Below are 17,937 nucleotides of genomic sequence, written 5' to 3' on the forward strand. Positions count from 1 at the left end.
CTTGAATATATAAGTACCACAGCAGATAGTAAGGTTGTAACAGAGTAGGGGAAAGGAGAGAAATGAACTGCAATAAAGTACATATTTCCAATAAACTGTTTATCACATTATTTTATCACTCCATTTGCTGATAATGGACATTCAAGACTAAACTCCACATTGTGGCAGTTCTCCCAAATCCTTTTGACGTATAAGGATAAAATTACTAATTATATAACACTTGAAAGTGTTCAATATGATCTCATGATTAAAAAATATTCCAGTGTTTCTTCTCTAAAGGGCTCTGGGTTACCTGCAAGTGGGATAGTGCCTGAGTTGACTGATAATAAGAAAATTAATTTGATTTTTCTTTACACTGGTGACTATGGCCTACACATCCAAACCCTTTTGACCAGACTCTTTTATTATTTTATTATATATATATATATATATATATATATATGGAATAGGTATAGAAAAACTCAGATCTGAGACTTTTTTCTAGGTAGACTCTGTAAAAGATAAGTGCCTTCAGTTATTGACACTCAAAATGGAAGTTAATGCCTACTATTAAATCTCATTTTGGATCTTCTTTTTCTCTAAGAAGATCCAAAATGCTTTACCTCCCTAAAATCCTACGCTTCCAAATTCTCCTTCTAAAACAGAAGATCCTATGATTTAGAAGATAAAAGATTAGCTACTTCTCAGAAACACTGGCCTTAAGGGAGCGCTGCAAAAGTTTCCCCAATCCAAAAATATCTTTTCAGACTTTGGGGGAGGGGGGTTGGGGGGGTTGTCTATAACTCCACCATTAGAAATGTGAATATTTAGAGTAAGTCTTTGTCCCTTAATGACAAATTCACTTTCAAAACTCAGTAAAATTAAATACACAAAAATATCTAAAAATATGTGTACTACAAATACAACTTTAAGTATTTATGAGCCACAGATTAGAAAGGAATGTAGAAAATTTAAGTTATTTACGGTGTGAGGGGGTTGTATTATAAATTACATTTTTCTTTTAAATTTTCCTCTCATGTGCTTACAATAAATATCAATAAGGAAAATGAAGCATCAGTTTTAAAGACTAATTCAGCTTGACCACTGTATCTCTCTAGCCAGGAACTTAAAAAATAAATACATAACATTTTAAAATAAAAATACAAATACTCTCAGTAAGTACACATTAGATTTAGGAAGAAAAACATCAAACTCAACAAATATTCATTTACCAGTTAATGTATATTTATTATGAGAAAGGCACTTTGTTGGGCGATACAGTGGATACAAAAATGACCAAGATCTGTGCCCCACCCCCCTTCAAAGAGCTTCTGGCATAGAGCTAGTAACTTTGATGAAAGAACACATTATTATTATCAGTCATTAGTACATTACGGTGAATCCATTTATTAGCCATTTGTTTCAGATTTTGAAAAGCAAAAAAAAAAAAAAAAAATGGAGCAAGCCTGGGACACTACCTAGGGAACATCAGCCTGGATTAAGATACTTAATGAAGGGAGATGAGGGCAGTGGGCAAAGCAGGGAGAGGCCAGAGCACAAAAGAAGGACGAAGATGAGAGCATGCTAACTGCAAACCGTGTCTCTTTCAGGGCGTTGATCAGAGCTAGCTCGGCCTTCTAGGAAATGATTTTCAACATATAAAATGGGCCCTGACAAAGTATTCTTCTTATCAATCAAGGTGTGCCAAGGAATCAAAGAGGAGTATTTATACACAAATACACCTTTATATTCACAGTATGCACTTTGAAATAGTATGTATCTCCTTATAAACCACCACTGTAGTGAAAACTGTTGAGTCTAATCAGTTTTGAAGCTTATGTTGCAGATCGGCACTATTATTCTGTTCCAAATTTAAAACAGAAGGAAAAAGTAATGCCCTTAAGGAGTCACATTCATCATTACAAATATTTTTCAAGGTGTGTGGGAAGTGGGTTACTTTCTCTTTTTCCCCCCTCCTTTTCTAGATGTCAAAATACATTGTTTTCCCCTTGCTGGTGAAGAAATATGGCCTTGAGAAATGTCAGATGAGCCCACTTTCCCAGACCTCAGAGCCATACTACTGAGCTATTATTTTTAAATGTGTTTCTCTTTCCAAGACTCATTTCTTAACAGCTGATCACTCTCATTAGGAAGTGCTAACACTCACAGGTTCTAAATTGTTATTTGGTCCCTAATACTCCATTTGGTGATCAATATCCTCCTTTGCTCCTCCCCCTAGCTGCCACAGCCTTATTCTCTGTTACTGTCTATCACCTTTTTCCCTTTCTTTAGTTCCTTTCATTTTTAATCCTTCCTTTTGGGCCAACTTGTCTCCCTTTTATTATCCGTATTTGCTTCCTCCTCCTCTTTCTCATTCAACCCTTTCTAGACCTTTAGATTCTGAACACTGACATTTGTGACTCAATTTTTTTTTTGCCATGGTGGCCTCTCATTAATAAAATTTTCCTTCTCCACAAGATTGTCCCAAGAAAGCATAATCTTAAGCATCTACGATTGCCCAGAGATTCGCCACATTGGATTCTTCATGTGCTGAATCAAATGTGTTCAAGAATATGATTCCCTACTCCTATTCTCATTTAGTATTTTTGCGTGAGTCTCCTTTATTATACCTCTCTGTCGCAACATGGAACTTAAGTTTTCTGTGGTCTAGTCTAAACTGTACACGGGACAGTGATAATGACCTTCTGACCCTACAGTTCTTCCTGGCTATAGGTAGAATTGATAGCAGTTTTTCAATTTCTCCCTTGTCTTTGCTTGAACATACTGGAATTACAACCTCTGACAAAGGTAACATCCCTTTTGTAGTGGAAACAAAAGGACTGTGTAATGAATTGGTTAAGATTACATTGCATGTTTAGATGATGAAATCCAACTGCAGCTCAATTCCTTTATTTCCTCTAGCTGGGCCTGGTCTTTCAATAAGACATTATTGACTGGCATCTTCCTCAGAACAGGTGCTTCGGAATATAGTCTTGCTGCTTTGGAGTTCTTTAAACTGAACAACAACTGTAGTATAGGCCAAGGGAATCAGATATGAGAAAATAATGCCCAGTATCTTAGGATGAGCACTGTAGATGATCCATAGCCAGGTGGCACTAAAATAATGACGGATCCTTGGGTTTATACGATGTGCTGACCCTTTTCAAATTAACTTTAGTTACTAAGGTGGCAGGATGTGAATTACAGTTTTATATGCCATTTCTCTGCAAATTTCTAGGACTCAGAAGAGCTAGGAGCGAAGAGGAAGACAAATTTTCATGATTCATTACTACAAATTTTGCTTTACTGACGTTATAAAATGAATTTTTTATCTTTATGATTATGGAATCAGTTAATGCCACAATTGTGGGGTATTAACAAGCTCTATATTTTTGTCACAAAACATCATCTTTGGTTGCTCTGAATAGAAAATTACTGGCCTGTTTCTACCCTTCCTCTTATTTTACTTGTACTTTTGCCTTTACTTTAAAAAAAAAATCACTTGGGATTTTTGCTTAGTATAATACCATTATTGGCTGCAGAAAATATTTAAAATGTGTGTTTTCAAAGAATTATCAGATCGTTTATTCATCTTTGAGAGAAAAATGATTCTATTCATCTCAATTATTTTTGCCAAGGACTGTAACACTAATTTTACTCTTTCTAAAAATTAAAATAGCAAACAGTTTATATAAGGTGTTGATAATTACCTATATTATTGTACTGCTGTGACAGATGTTGGCAAAAAAGCCTAAAATGCCTACAGCTGTGCACTCCATGACATCTAGTTTATACTCAGACAGAAGGCTAACAGATGTTCTGAACTGTCACTTTGCCTAAATGTTTTTTAAAGTCTAAGGACCTGCTTTATAATTCACTAGGGTCTGGTTTGGTTTCACAGAGGTCCTCAGAATTCCCATCTGTGACAATTAATGTTAAAGACATTGATAAATCAACCCCTGTGTTTTCCCTCTTCTTTAACAAACAGGCATCAGTTTATGTATGGATTGTGCATTGTAAAAGCTGTTTTTATATACGTCCTAGTTGTGAAATTCTCTCCTTAAACACAGATAGAATTGGGTTGCCAGAATTCATGAAGATTTGTTTTGAGCATATGGAAGGCGCGTTTGTTTTGCGTATATGGAAAGAGCCAAGAAAAAGCATCCATTCTTTTCTTTTTGCTAAATGCTCAATCTTATGTACCTTGGAAGTAAATATTAACAGTTTCTAGTGAGCTATATTTTTCTAGTGCATAAAGAAGTGTGGGTTTTTTTAAATTTATTTTTATTTAGCATTTTAATGACTCCTCACAATAACTATTAATTGGTGTGGCCCTATTAGAATGATGGTGGAACAAAATAAATGGCATTCGCATAGAATACAGCACATCTTTTCCTACTTGACACTCTAATACTTCCTCTTCCCAAACATACCTTCAGATCCTTCATACAGAATTACTGCCCCGTGCAAAGGCCATCAATGCCTTATTTGCTATTGCTCTTAATTTTAACAAGCTGGATTCCTGTAGTACACTTGCTTAATAGTTTAAACATTCTGTTAACAATCGGGTGTTTGGCCTATCCTGTTTCTCCTCCTTCTGTATAGAAATATAACTCCAAATAGTACATCTTTCTGGGTTTGTTTCTAAATTAGTCCCCACACTTAATTATGAGGATGAGAGGGATGCCTTATTCCTCTTTGTTATAGGCTAAGCTCTCAGTAATCCCAAACAAAAGAGCCAGTTCTGGAAGATATAGGATTTGCTAGCAGGATTATGGTCTCATAGATAATGATGTGCAGTCAGCAGAAGCGAAGCTTTATTTTAATTCAAATAAGCTAGTAAACAAACCACTGACAAGTCTGCTGGTGAGAGTAACTGGCTGCTGTTGCCACATTGGCAGCTAAATTACAGAAAATCTATTATACCCTGTTCACCATATGTTTAATTTAATACAAGATACAAATTAAACTATCCACAGTGCCTATTAAAATAACAATACTTTTTTTATATTTGAATGTCTTAAAAATAATTTCTACTGACCTTTTAAAGGGTGGTTTTGATATAGGTGATTATCTGGAGGGGAAAGGTAGTTAATAGAAGGCAAAAAATTTTAATTGCCTTTCTGAGAAAATAAAAATATAAATGTTCGCTGGTTTGCAGTTGTTAATAAGGTTAATTAGTAGTCATGTGTTCTGTTATTACTATATTCCCCTCCCACCCTTTTGGTTGCTGAGGCTGGGGTTTTAATAGTGATACTTAGTCTCACCTATATGAGTCTGTCCTCATGAAAGCATTACCTTGATCAAGCCAGCCTATGGGTAGCCTTAAACCTGATGCCAACTGAGGCGTATATTCAGAAAATTGAGTTTACACTCTAGGTCCAATTTGAGTATGGCACAGAAAAAAAGACACAGACTTTTACAATCCTTGCCTTAAGTCAACCTCTCCATAGCCTAAAGATCCTAAGGAGAGCCAGAATTAAGAGGCTGCCATCCAGAGAAAGGAAAGAAGGAAAAGACAAGACCACACACTGCCCACAACCAATTTCCTCCTGTACCCACAACAGTCAGTAACCCAATAATGCTTGCCTGAGTCCATTTGGACTCAGTCCACCTGATTCTAAAGACTGACCTGGGTTTTGGAATTATAGAGTTAGATTTGAAACCCAGATCTACTATTTCCCAACTGTGTAACCATAGACATTTAACCCAGCTGGATCTTCCCATACTTTATTAAAAATAAGGGGGGGGGGAATAATAGTTCCAATTTTATAGGATTATTATGAGAACTAGATAAGAGAAAATATCTGATAAATAATAGATGCTCACTAAAGTTTAGTACCTTTCCTCTCTTTACCCTCAAGCAAATAAAATGTTGCTCTTTCTTCAACGTGAAGGGAGAATGATAGGAGACAGGTTTGGAAGGGGAAGTGTAAATAGAAAGTCTGCCTAAAATCATTTTCCTGGAATCATTAACTCCCTTCTATAGTCAAAACCTTAAATGGTATGCCCCTTTTCTTCCAAAATTCATCACAGTATTTACTCTAAGAACGTGTCATAGGCCACCCAGGCTAACCGCCTATCCTTGGGCCTCTGAAATAGAGAAACAAAGAATAATCACCACACTTTGGGATACTTTTTCAAACTTTTATGAACATGCAGCCTTTGCACTGGGTCTGCAATAGGGCTCGTGGGGCTGCCCTATGTGAATTTTGGTTCAAATATAAGCCTAGCATATCCAACTGTGTACTGGTAGTTACAATATTGCATAAGGTGTACATTTGGAAGATATCCCCACCTTAGGTTATTCTTGAAGTCCAGCAAATGATAATATTTTCTCTAAAACGCAAGTTTATTCACCTTGGATTGATGCAAGAAGGAATTTCAGGTATATGGTACTGGTGTATGCCGGAGAGACACAGGACAAATATCCCATGGTGCCTTCCCCTTACTCCAGGAGAGCCTAGAGACATTTCCATTTATTGAAACTCTGAATTATTGGTAAAGCAAGAAATCAGAGGAAAAAAGGAGGGGGTCACAAAATGTGTGGTATATTTTAAATACTTTACACTTTAAAATTAATATTGCTACCCCATATACTCAAAACGTGCGATGGCTTGTATAACTTCATTTCATACATAACAAGAATTTAAAAAAATACCATTCTTTTTTTTTTTTTTTTTCAGTAATCGCTACCCCCAACATGGGGCTAGAACCCATGATCCCGGAGATTAAGAGGCGCACACTCTTCGGATTGAGCCAAGCACGCTCATAACAAGAAAATTTTAAAAGACGCCATCGATGAATGCGCCCCTAGGCCTTGTTCCCGGCTCCTCCAACTCTCCTCTTAGTCGTAGGAACACACCTGGCTCTAGAGCCAGGTGTCCGTCTTGGCATAAAACAAAGGCCCAGGGAATCTGAGAGTTCACAAGTTTCCCGCCAGGTAGGAAGGAGGGCCCTGGGAGTCCCTGGCCACCCCCGCCACCGTGACGCCCGGGCTCTCCGGCCGCCCACCCGCACCCCACCCCACCCCACCCCACCCCGACGGCGCGCTCGGCCGCCCGGCGGGTGCTCGCTCGCTTCCCCGCCGCGCCCAGGTGACCGGCCCGGCCTCGCGGAGGGGGCGCGCCCGCCAGCGCCCTCGGGCCTCCCAGCCCGCGTCCCCGCACCGACGCCCCACAGGGCGAGCCGAACCGGCCGGGCCGTGCGCTCCCGCGGAGGAGCAGCGGGGGCCGACGGCGCTCGGACGAGTGAGCCCGGGTCGGGGCTCCGATCGCGCTCGCGCTCGCGCTCGCCCGGCCGCCGCCGCCCGTGCCCAGGTCCCCGCAGGCCTCGCGGGCCCGGGGCGCGCGGCGCTGGAGCGGCGCCCAGAGCGCGGGAAAGCGGGCGGCGCGCGAGGGCCCGCGGGCGGAGGGGGCGCGGCTGGTCCCCGCGAGGCACCCAGGCGCCCGCCCGCCCGCCCCGCGGGCCGAGGGGTCTCGGCTGAGCCGCCCGCGGAGTCCGGGAAGGCTCGCGCGGCCCCCCGAGCCCCGGGTCCCCTCGGGCTTCCCCGACCACCGAAAGCAGCGCTGGCGGCGCGGGGCGCGGGGCGCGGGGGGCGGGAGGCGGAGGGCGAGGCTCCAACCAGCAGCTCCTCCCGGGGCCTCGAGGCGCGCGTGCTCCCGGTTGGACCCCGGAGCCCGCGCAGCCGGCGTCCAGAGCACGTCCGGCCCGGGGCCGCGGCGGCACCGACGTCTGCCCGGCGGCGCGGGCCCTGGTCCCGCCGCGTGCATCGAGGGGCGGGCGAGGCGAGGGGAGCGGGCGTCCCGAGTCCCGCGGGGCACAGCGCGGCCCGGGCCGCCCGAAGCCTGCAGGTGAGGGGAGCAGCCGCCCCTCCGCCCTGGCGCGGCCGCGGGGGGCCCCGCTGGCAGGGGCGGGGGACCGGCCGCGGGTTCCCGGCCCCACTGACCGGCACGTGCGGACGGGCTGGAGCGGCCGGGGCGGGGCGGGCCGGCGGCTCGGGGAGGAGGGAGCTGGGGCAGAGGCGGGCGCTGTGCGCTCTCCGGGAACGTCGTGCGGGGGCGGCCACGGGGTCGCCGGGACGCGCAGACCCTGATCGCGCGTACGGGGTTTCCTTGCGAGCAGCGCTCGCCACTTTGAAACCGGGTCCCGCGTGCCCCTCTTGCAAATGCCCTCTGCCATCAGCTCGCAGAAATCCTTCTGTTAATGCCCTTTCCACCTGCCCCTTCCCTCCCTCGCATCCTTCCACGTCCGAGTCGCTCGTGCTGACTGCCACTCCCTCGCCGGCGCCCCAGCCTGGGAGGCTCGGGGTAAAAGCCACAGCTCCCCAGGACAGCTCTGGGCTTGTAGAATTGGAGAGCGCTCCTTTGGCCCCAGAGCATGTCTCAGTAGCGAAGTTTCCAATTCGAGCCACCTATAAACACCCATAACTGGGTTCACACGGATCTCCCCACCACCCCCGCCCCACCCCCGCCCCCAACCTCTTCAGAAAGCCGTTTCCACAACTTGGACTCGTTTGGGTAGGGTGTGTTTGCTCTGAGAAAGGGAGCTGACCAGTCAGCCTAGTTGCAGGATACAGAAAGGTTATTTTTCAAAGCAGTTTTCCAGTTGCAGGCGACCTGGTTCTGGATTCCCTCACCTGCCAAGGCAGTTTGGCACTTTGGCCCTTCACCTTAACACGTTGCACATTGGGGTGTTTTTGTTTTTGTTTTTTTTTTTAGTTGGAGGCTGAGACTTCCCTCCACGTCAGATGGAATGTCACTGCATTCCAGCATTTGAGACTTCAGGGGACATGCCTACAAAACAATCTTCCCCATCCTTCACAAGAAATTGAGGCCATTTGAGAGATTTTAAACTTCCTTATGGCTGGGATTGAATAGATTTGATTGATAAAATGTGGAGTTTACTCACCTTCAGTCACCTTAGGCTACTCACTGATGCCTTCCTATCTTACAGACTTAGATTCAGCCCCGAGCCCCTCCCTCAGTGAAAAGAGGACAGCAATTCAGATTCTTCTTTCAGTACGTTCAAAAAAGAAAAAGCACAGTTGATCAGGTTGGGGCATCTTTTATAAGTTCTGATATTCAGAAAAAAAATATGACAAGCGAAGCCAGAAGAGATCATTCCAGGTTATTTCAGTAGATTACTTTTCTAGTGCAAAGTTATGAAGACTGGGTTAAACATTTTATATTTGCCCTCTCCCACTCCTTTAACTTGGAAGAACTGTTTCTACTATTTTGCATAATGCTCCCTACCTTTCATACGGTGCCAGAAGTCACAGGTACACTCTCCTTAGCCTGTTCTATTAAAGGTGGTTCTTGATTTACACTCTTCATTTCCTTTCCCCAACACACTGACACTTACTTATACAAACACACTCTTCTTGATCCTCAATGTTGGGGTGTGTATAGCTTTTGGTATTGCCCTTTCATTCTTTCTGAACTCATATTAAGGTGTTCTCCCCGAAATATAAAATGTTATTGAGAAACAGCCATGTGAAAATTTGTTTAATTTTCTGGCTTTTTTTTTTTTTTTGCATTTGTCTTTCAAGATTCATAGGGAAGGCCGTAACAGGTGTCTAAGTCATAGTCCCCAAGAATCCCTTATTAGATGACTTCCAGACCAGATATAAACCAAGAACATTATTGTTTCCAAAAGGGGAAGTAGAAGCTAAGACCAGTTTTGTCCAGGGATTCATTTGAGTGTTTATCTTTTTTTTATTTTGAACAGTTTGTGGGAAAAAAAGGAGGAGTATATGGGTTGCGGGGCGGGGGGGGGGGAGCAGAGATAGAGAACCCAATGCAAACTTGTTTTGTTTTTGTTTTTGTTTTTGATAAAAGCCATTTTCCCAGACTATTGTCTTGCCCCCAAGTGACAACACACAGAGCACAAGTCCTGAAAGCGGATTACTGTCACTCTGGGCTATTGGAGGCCCGGAGAGCCCTGGCATTAATTCCTATAGAAAGGTAGCTAAACCTAGGCATCTTGCCCTGCAGGGCCCTCATTGCCTAAGAGTTCAAGGTTCTCTCAAAGTTGATACTGACCTCCAGCTAGGTCTAGGTGGTAGGGCTCTCCCGCCTAGAAGAGGCAGATTTCTTGCATGGAACTGAGGAGGACGCAGGGTGGCCAAAAGAATCAGCCTGAGGGGATGGGGCACTGTAGCAGGCAGGCTGTGGCCACCAGTCCCCTGGCAGGAGAGCAATCAGTGAGTCAAAGCTAGCTAGCAGTGAATGAAAGAGCCAAGAATGGGACCCTTTGGGTGCTAGAGACTAGCCTTTAGCTTGTTCCACCCCTCCCCCTGGGCTCCCATCCTAGGTTTTGAGGGTTGGAGATCTAACCTGAGGACAAGGCAAGCATGGTAAGAAAACATGCCTCGCCACCCACCCACCCCCACCCTGTCCAGCGTGCACGCAGGGGTGGGAGCTTGCAGAGACCAGGAGAGATACCTCCAGTCCTCAGTGATCTGTGTGTCCGACTCCTGCAAGTTGTGCATGGTCAACAGGGGGACAGGAGGTGGGAGGGAAGCCTCATTTTCTTCAGTCGCTCTGTCTCGGGTTGTGTCTCCTCTCCCCAACCCTATCTCACCCCACCCCAAAGAGAATTGAAACTCCATTGCCTTTGCCTGCACTGAGCCTAAAAACTCAGGACTGGATAAGGTTACTGCACCATTGATACGATTGCAGATTTTTTTAAAGCCTCCTCAAAGAGACAGATGTTTGGGCTGATTAAAAATTGAGGAGGAAACCTGCAGCTGCACCAAGGAATAATCTATTGGACAAATATTTTAATAAAAAAAAATATGAAGAGATCAGCCCGACCTTGCAAGGTCTTCTGCTTTAAAAAAAAAAAAATCTTTATCAAACCCCTATTCTATGGCTTCAATAAACAGAACCCATTACCTCACGGCATCTTTTGTTGGCCCCATACAAGAGAGAACAAAATGGTTATTCAGGGGAACGCTTTCGATTTTTATTGTGGGTAGCCTGCACAAAGAGCCGTGTTATTGTATTTAAAAGAACCATCTGTAGCAGAAACAATGGCATCAAATTATCTTTGAATACCCACTGAAAAAACATAAAGCTTTTTTTTTTTTTATTCTTCTTCTGTACGGTGGGGGGATAGAGCAGTGTTAGGATAACTGACTTTTTTGTTGTTCTCTGGGTGCATTCTTCTCGCTCCCCCTCTCTCCCCCTCACCCTCTCACTCCTCTCTCTCTCTCCCTCTCCCTCTCTCTCTCTCTCTCTCTTTTAAAAAATCAGCCATTTGGGGTTTTAAGCCATAAACGATTTTTCTTGTTGCAGGGGATTGCAGTGGCAAAGCTAGGCTAGGTCTTGGAGGCTGGTGTAAGGCGAAGCGGGTGAAGGCAGGAGGCTGATGGAGAGACTGGGGGGAAGAAAAGCCGAAATGGATTCACGGTGCCTTGGATGGAGGACGAGAGGGGAACTGCAAGCTCCTTCAACTCGTTCTGTCCGGTGAGAAGTGATCAAGCTTGGGCTGACAAGAGGCTCAGGAAGCCCTCACGTTCTTTCGCTTTTTTACCTGCCAATCAAACTGCTACAAGACAACACCCTGATCTGGCATGGACATGTAAGTAGCTTGCAACCCAACTTTGACATTCACTGCTAGCTCACTCCTCTCCGCCCACCCCCCCAACTCACTTTCTTCCCCTCTCATTCTATTTTTTTTTTCTTTTGACCTTTAAGAGATCTAGAAATACACCCTGTGTGGCAGTCATTTAACACAGGCAGATTTAAGTCTGAAAGCGTTAACTTTTGGAATTAAATGCTAATTTTGACTTCTTTAACAAATGCAGAAATGAAGACATTATTTTATTCTCTTCGGAACAGTTTCAGTGCTGAACATGATCAGTTGCCTTGCAAGGGTGTGTGTGTGTGTGTTTTCTTTGAAAATGAAGAAATCCGTGAGCCCCCAGAGAGAAATGCAGAAATGAACATTTCAGGCTTCCATCTTAAAAATGTGAATTTTTAGCATCTCATCCCTACAAAAACAAAACAAAAAAAAAAACAAAAAAACAAAAAAACAGCAACCACCACCACCACCACCACCACCACCACCACTTTCTCCAGACCAAGGTTACATAGGATGGGAAGAGTGATTTGAGCCCAAAGGTTCCTATCATTAAAGGGTTGCTACTATTTCATCTGGCGTCTTATTATTTTGGTGGCAGTTGGGGAGAGGGCGTGAAAAAAAGAAAGAAAGAAAGAGACCTGGCGACACCTCATTCTTTATAGGAGATTGACATTGAGGGGTCTAAAGCTGCAAGAGGACAGGAGAAGCGGGAAATATTACCTGAGAGCAGGAATCAGAGAGCATGGCGGAGCTGGAAGCCAGGAGGGCTGCCGTGGGAAGTGGTGCGAGAGCGGACGGGCTTGCTCCCGGGCGCCCTCTAATGGCCATCTGGGCCAGTGTTTTACTTTCTTAATTCAATCCTGGGAAAAGCAGCTGGGTTTTTGTTGTTGCTGTTGGTGGTTTTTCTCCGCAGGCTTAGAAACTAAGAGACTATTAGTGGAGTAAATTGATTGTTTTCATCCCAGAAACTTATGTATGTGCCTTAAAATTATCAATGTTTTCTCCTCAAGCGTCTCCTCCTCTCCCAAAATTTTGCTAGACTAATAGGGGAGGAGAGGCTACTGGCAGATTGACTTTCGGAGGGTGGCCCATGCCCAATTAGCAATCCGGAGAAAGGGATTCCTTTCCTACCTGAGCAGCATTCAGACCCTCCCAATACACTGAAGGGGTCTTGGGGGCTGAGGTGGGGGGGAGGGGATGATTTGGAAATTGCAGATTCTGACACAAGCTCATTAGAATACAATTTAAAGGGGCCTCTTCGGAACCTCTGTTATTGCGACATGTGGTGGTCAGGGGGCTTTCCTTCCCGCCTCCTTTTTCTTTTTTTCCTTTTCTTCTTTCTTTCGTTCTTTTTTTTTTTTTTAAATTTGGTAGATAAAGGTTAATCTTGGGCTGAATGATAGAGCTATGATTGACAAGAGAAAAGGTGTTGAGGGCAGGTCGCGCTGTCTTATTTACAGCCCACTGCTTGCTGTAGAGTCTTTGTTAGGACTGGAAAGCTAATTTAGTGCTGATCAAAAGCACCACAGAGTTAAAGGACTGGTAATGACTGCTAATTTCATTTCAGCCTCATGCATCCCCAACTGCTGTAATTAAAGACACGCTATTTAAATACAGGTGAAGGTTTTTTTTTTAAAGTTAGGGTGGGGGTGGGTGGATTACAATATTACTTAGATTTCATCTTATACACGGGTGTTATGTAGTCCAACATCAGATTTTTTTTCTTTTTAAGACCCGCTTCTTGTCACTTATACCTGGCTTTGCAGAATCGGCAGTCGTGAAATATGTCAATCACACAAAAGCCCCCGTTTAAAGAAAAAAAGAGGGGGGGATGCAGAACAGTAAATGTTTTGGGGGGGGGATTTAAATATTTGGGTCTCTTTTCTTTTTCCCCTTCAAATTAATAGAAGGGCCTGCGAAATAGCTAAAGTATTTGAAACTTAGGGCAGGGTTAACAGGCCAAAGGGATCAGTGTCAGCTTTTTAAGCACTTCTAAAAAGATCATGTGAACAGATGGAAAAATATATTTTTAATTAAATAATTTCCCCCACACTGTAGCTGCAGTGTTGGCTCAGAAACCGTGTAATTCCCCAACCAATAGGAGTTTCTTTATAAGAACATCAAAGGATAAAAAGCTCTACATTTTCGTAGTTGGTTAAAATTGATAACCCCCCCCCCATACACACACACACCCAAAAAAAGAATTTAGCCTTTAATCTCTTTTTATCCACGAAGACTAAAGCTCTGTACTCGACCCCGCGAGCGGCTCTCGCCTTCCGGGGCTGGAACCGGGCTCAGATGTGAAGCGGCGCTGAGCCGCGGCGCAGGTTCGTGACCAGCGCCCCCTGTTGGACACAGTAGGAGATGCACAGCGCCAGTCCTGCAAATCGAGAGAACCTTGCTCTGGGGTTAGATAAAACTCTTTATTACCCTCCAAAAAGGAGATGGGGCGAGGAAACAAGTTTTTATATCCTTGAAAGATAATATAATTTAATTCACTAAAAAATAAAAAGGAGATGATACAATTTTAATTCAATAAAAAAAAAATAAAGACTAACCTATTCCTCCTCCTCACATCACAGCCACCCCCTACCCTCTTTTTGGGTTTGGGACTCTTTTTAGATTCTGAGATAGTAAAAACAGGTAGAGAAGCATGATTAAAGAGAGAGAGAGAGAGAGAGAGAGAGAGAACTTTCTTCTGTAGCAGTGGAAAACCAAGAAAATTGCTTCCCCCATTCTGTCCACATTTTTAAAAATAAAATGGAAGATGCTGCTGTTTTGACGTTGTCAGCAGCATCTTGGATGCCCTCGGAGGTCCTTCAAGAATTGTAACTAAGTCCCTGAGTAAATGAAATAACTTGATCATTGTTTTTTTTTTAATTTGTTTATTTTCAGAGTGCAATTAAGAGGCCAGTCTCTGCTTTGAATGTTTCCCATCCCCCAAACCAATCTTGATCAAACTTCTCCTTTCTGGGCTGGTGGTTAAATTCCAGATTTTTTTTTTTTTTTTTTTTTTTTTTTAAGAAACAGGTGCCTGACACCTTTCTTCTTTTATCTCAGCATCTCAACCTTAGGATTTCAGGGAAGGTGTGCCAATGGTAAAGAGTATTTCTTTTGAAATTCAGCATTTTCAATGACCAGGAATCCAAATTATCCTAAGGGAAGAGGAGTATTTTTACACTTCCAAAAGTACCTGTCTACATAAGAAAGGTTTGACATTTTCTTTGGTGAGCAAGTAAAGGTAAAAGCACACTTTGAACTCTTCCAGAAAGATAAACTATTAAAATGACACATCCTCTGAATGTAAAATGTTAGGAAAATATGGGCTTGTTTAGGTGTTTAAAATCAAACTAAAACAATTCCAGTGTTAAATGAACACATGATCTCAACAAGGTGTAGGATTTTGATGTTCAGGGATGTGCTTACAATTTTAACTTTTAGATTAAAAGCCTTAAGAAGTTGAGGTTGCTTGTTAAAAATTTCCCTATTGAAGGAAACCAGATTAATTTTCATAACAGAATTACCTTTTAAAATATTTAATACTGTGGCTACACAAGTTTAAGCTGATCTTACGTTTATTCCTCCCACCTTCCCAAATCAGCGGATCCGAGATTGGATTTTCAGGGGAATTGCTGTTCAGGGCGATGAGAGATGTCTTCTCCATCTGATTCCAGAATCGAATCTCGGCTTGTGTTTCTCAATAAATGACTTTGGATGCCGTGGCAGGAAAAGAATCAAGGCTTTGATCAGTTTTTACCGGGAATCTTATCTAAATTACGGGCAAGCGGGATTCCCTGCTACAGGCAACCCCACCCTTTGCTTTACCAAAAAACCAAAAACAAGCAGAAACAAAAAACAAGTCCCAATTACAGAAATCCTAAATCCAGGCCAGGTTTGGAACCAGCGCCAACCCCATAAGGTAACAAACCGTGCGTGACAGCCGCGGTCCAAGGCTGCCGGTGGCCTGGGGAGGCCAAAGCCAGCAGAATCCTGGAGGCGACCTGCGAACGGGGATAGATGCCTGCTGTTCGGAAGTGATGTAGAATTTGCAATACCAGTGGCCCAGAGATTTCGACCCCCGCCCGCTCTGCCCCCGGGGGGTCCCAACCCGTAGGGAGAGGCCGGGAGGAGGAGCCGAACCTGGCTGCAGGCGAGCCGTGTGTCCCCAGCTTCCCAGGGCCCAGGGAGAAAGCGCAACCCGTAGTTCAGGAGAGAAAACTGAGGAGGTGGGTGGCCTAGGCCTGGGAATGCCACCCAGCTTTCCCAGCGCAGTGTCATTTCTGTGGTTTCAGGCGGCCTCGGCCCCTGCCTGCCGGCATCCCCCAGCCCAGGGCGGCCAGCAGGAAGGCAGCCCTTCCAACTTTGGGGACAGGGGAGCAGGCAGCGAGGGACTGACTCCTTAGAAGCGGACAAAACCACCAGGGCTGGCCACGGGCCACGTTTGTCTGCGGCAGCAAAGCACCCTTCAGGGGTGGAGCGGGCATTTGGGGGCTCTTGTCCCAGCGTCCAGGCCTGAGCCCGCGCCTCTTGGCTGAGCGCCCTGCTTTATAATAAGTAGTCAATCTTGCCCCATTCCGAGGACAATCCCAGATGATGGGCCAACCTAGCTTGGGCCCACTGAGTCTGTGCCAAGTTCTCGATCCCCTCTCCCCTCCATCCCTCAGACCCTTCTTGGTGAACTCAAGCCTCACTCTGAAAGCCAGTGTGTGTGGCTTGGAGTTTGGAGGTGGAGAAGATGACTGATTGATTATTAAGACCAAGATTCAAGGATGAGCCCTCATTTATTAAGTTTGCTCTTTTGCCTCATTTTGAAGCTTTGAAGAGCCTTTAGTTCCCTTGAGCCAACCCTGAGACAGACAAGTCGCCAGGGAGAAAAGCCCAGCCCGGCTTGAAGGAGCTGAGCTCTAGACAGACACTCATCTCCCTACCACTCAACAGGCAGATCAGCTCCGCCAGACTCTGGGTCCTAATCCAGGGCCCAGATGCTATGTGGGTTGCTGAAGGGTGTGGAAACCACAAGTACAACTTGACACCACTGAGCCCACGGTGCTTGTCAATAATCTGTGAATTAGGTGCAGAGATTGTCACTGTAGATCATAACAGTTTCTGAAGGACTCATTATAGCCTATCCTGTCAATGATCTTCAAATTAAGGGGGGGTGGGGAGGGAGGGGAAAGCAATGGGGAGAGCCTGCAAAAAGGGAAGAAGGTTGGGAGGGGAGATAAAAGTCAGAGCCCCAGCTCTGAAGGAGCCTTTAAAGATTATCAGGCTAGCCATCTGAGAATTCCATTGGGATGGGTTTGGAAGCCCAACTCCATCTGAGCCAGGGCTGGAAAGAGGGTGAGCAGAAGTGGGCCCCTGGGAAGGCAGACTTCTCAGACATTTCTTTTGAGGCCACAAGAGCTTTTGGGAGAGGGCTCCAGCTATCAATGGGAGGCCTTGAGGATGCCAGGCCACCCAGGATGGGTGTACACTTTGATTTAGAGCACTTTCCAGGGCTAGCCTCAGCTGCAACTCTGAGAAAAAGTGGGTAGTAGTTTTGTTTAGGGCTGATGGTGACTGTAGGTGATTTTTTTTTTTTAATGCTTTGCTTTCAGCTTCTTTTCATACAAACAGGTGAAAGACTTTCTTCCTTTTCCTTTGATAGTATTCCTGTCCCTCACAGGCACGTAAAGCTGATCTAAATTCTTTCCCCAACTTGCTTTTTGAGGTGCCAAATGCCTCTGCCCCCCTGAGGTAGTTGAGTGTTGTCACTTTTTGGGTTTGTATTATGTCTGGTTGCACTTCTGGAAGGGGAACTTGGAGCAGTGTGCACCCTGAGATCCCTAGAAGAAAGAAGACGAAATCCCACTTCAGCAGTTTGGAAGGAGCCAGACTAAGGGAGAGACTGTTCTCCCTTGTTGGTGAATTGCGGTGCAGTGAGTGTGCAGCCTGGCATGCACTGGGGTGTCATTCATGAGCCACTTAATATGCTCTAGAGAAATCTTAAGGAAGCTTTAGGTTTGTTGTTCCTACAAAAGTTGTGGTCACAACTAAATGAAATAATCACAGTTGGAGAATTTAAAACAATTGGTTTTTTTTCTAAAATCAAACTAGCAGTCCCAGTCACTGGGAAATTTAGGGTTCTGAGAAAACCCTTTTCCTTCGCTATGATTAATTGCACAAGATACTGTGGTCAGTCGGGGAGATATGTATTTAGACTCCCAAGCAGTGATTTAGAGGTGTGAAAGGGCCATGGGTTTGTTGGGCCACGTGCAGTTCCTGGTGCTCTGTTTGCCTGGTTTTGTTTTCTTTTTTTCATTCCTCTCTTCTGATTTCTAAAATCAAAATCATAGTTTCATTTCCTTTCAGTGTAACTGAAAACCACTG

General features: G+C 44.5%; 1 long non-coding RNA gene across 2 annotated transcripts in view; it reads left to right on the forward strand.

Moving 5' to 3' along the window:
* The first annotated feature begins 6,694 nt into the window (after nucleotides 1-6,694).
* LOC129498905 (uncharacterized) overlaps nucleotides 6,695-17,937 on the forward strand; it is a 47,407-nt gene continuing 36,164 nt past the window's right edge. The window contains exons 1-2 of one of the 2 annotated variants that reach the window (XR_008662237.1): nucleotides 6,695-6,922; nucleotides 11,280-11,565. This is a non-coding gene — a long non-coding RNA (uncharacterized LOC129498905). Of the gene's footprint in view, nucleotides 6,923-11,182; nucleotides 11,566-17,937 lie in introns of those variants that run through there. The other variant, XR_008662236.1, reaches the window with a different exon arrangement.

The sequence above is a fragment of the Nyctereutes procyonoides genome, unplaced genomic scaffold (genome assembly GCF_905146905.1).
Source record: "Nyctereutes procyonoides isolate TBG_1078 unplaced genomic scaffold, NYPRO_anot_genome, whole genome shotgun sequence".
Classification (NCBI taxonomy): domain Eukaryota; kingdom Metazoa; phylum Chordata; class Mammalia; order Carnivora; family Canidae; genus Nyctereutes; species Nyctereutes procyonoides.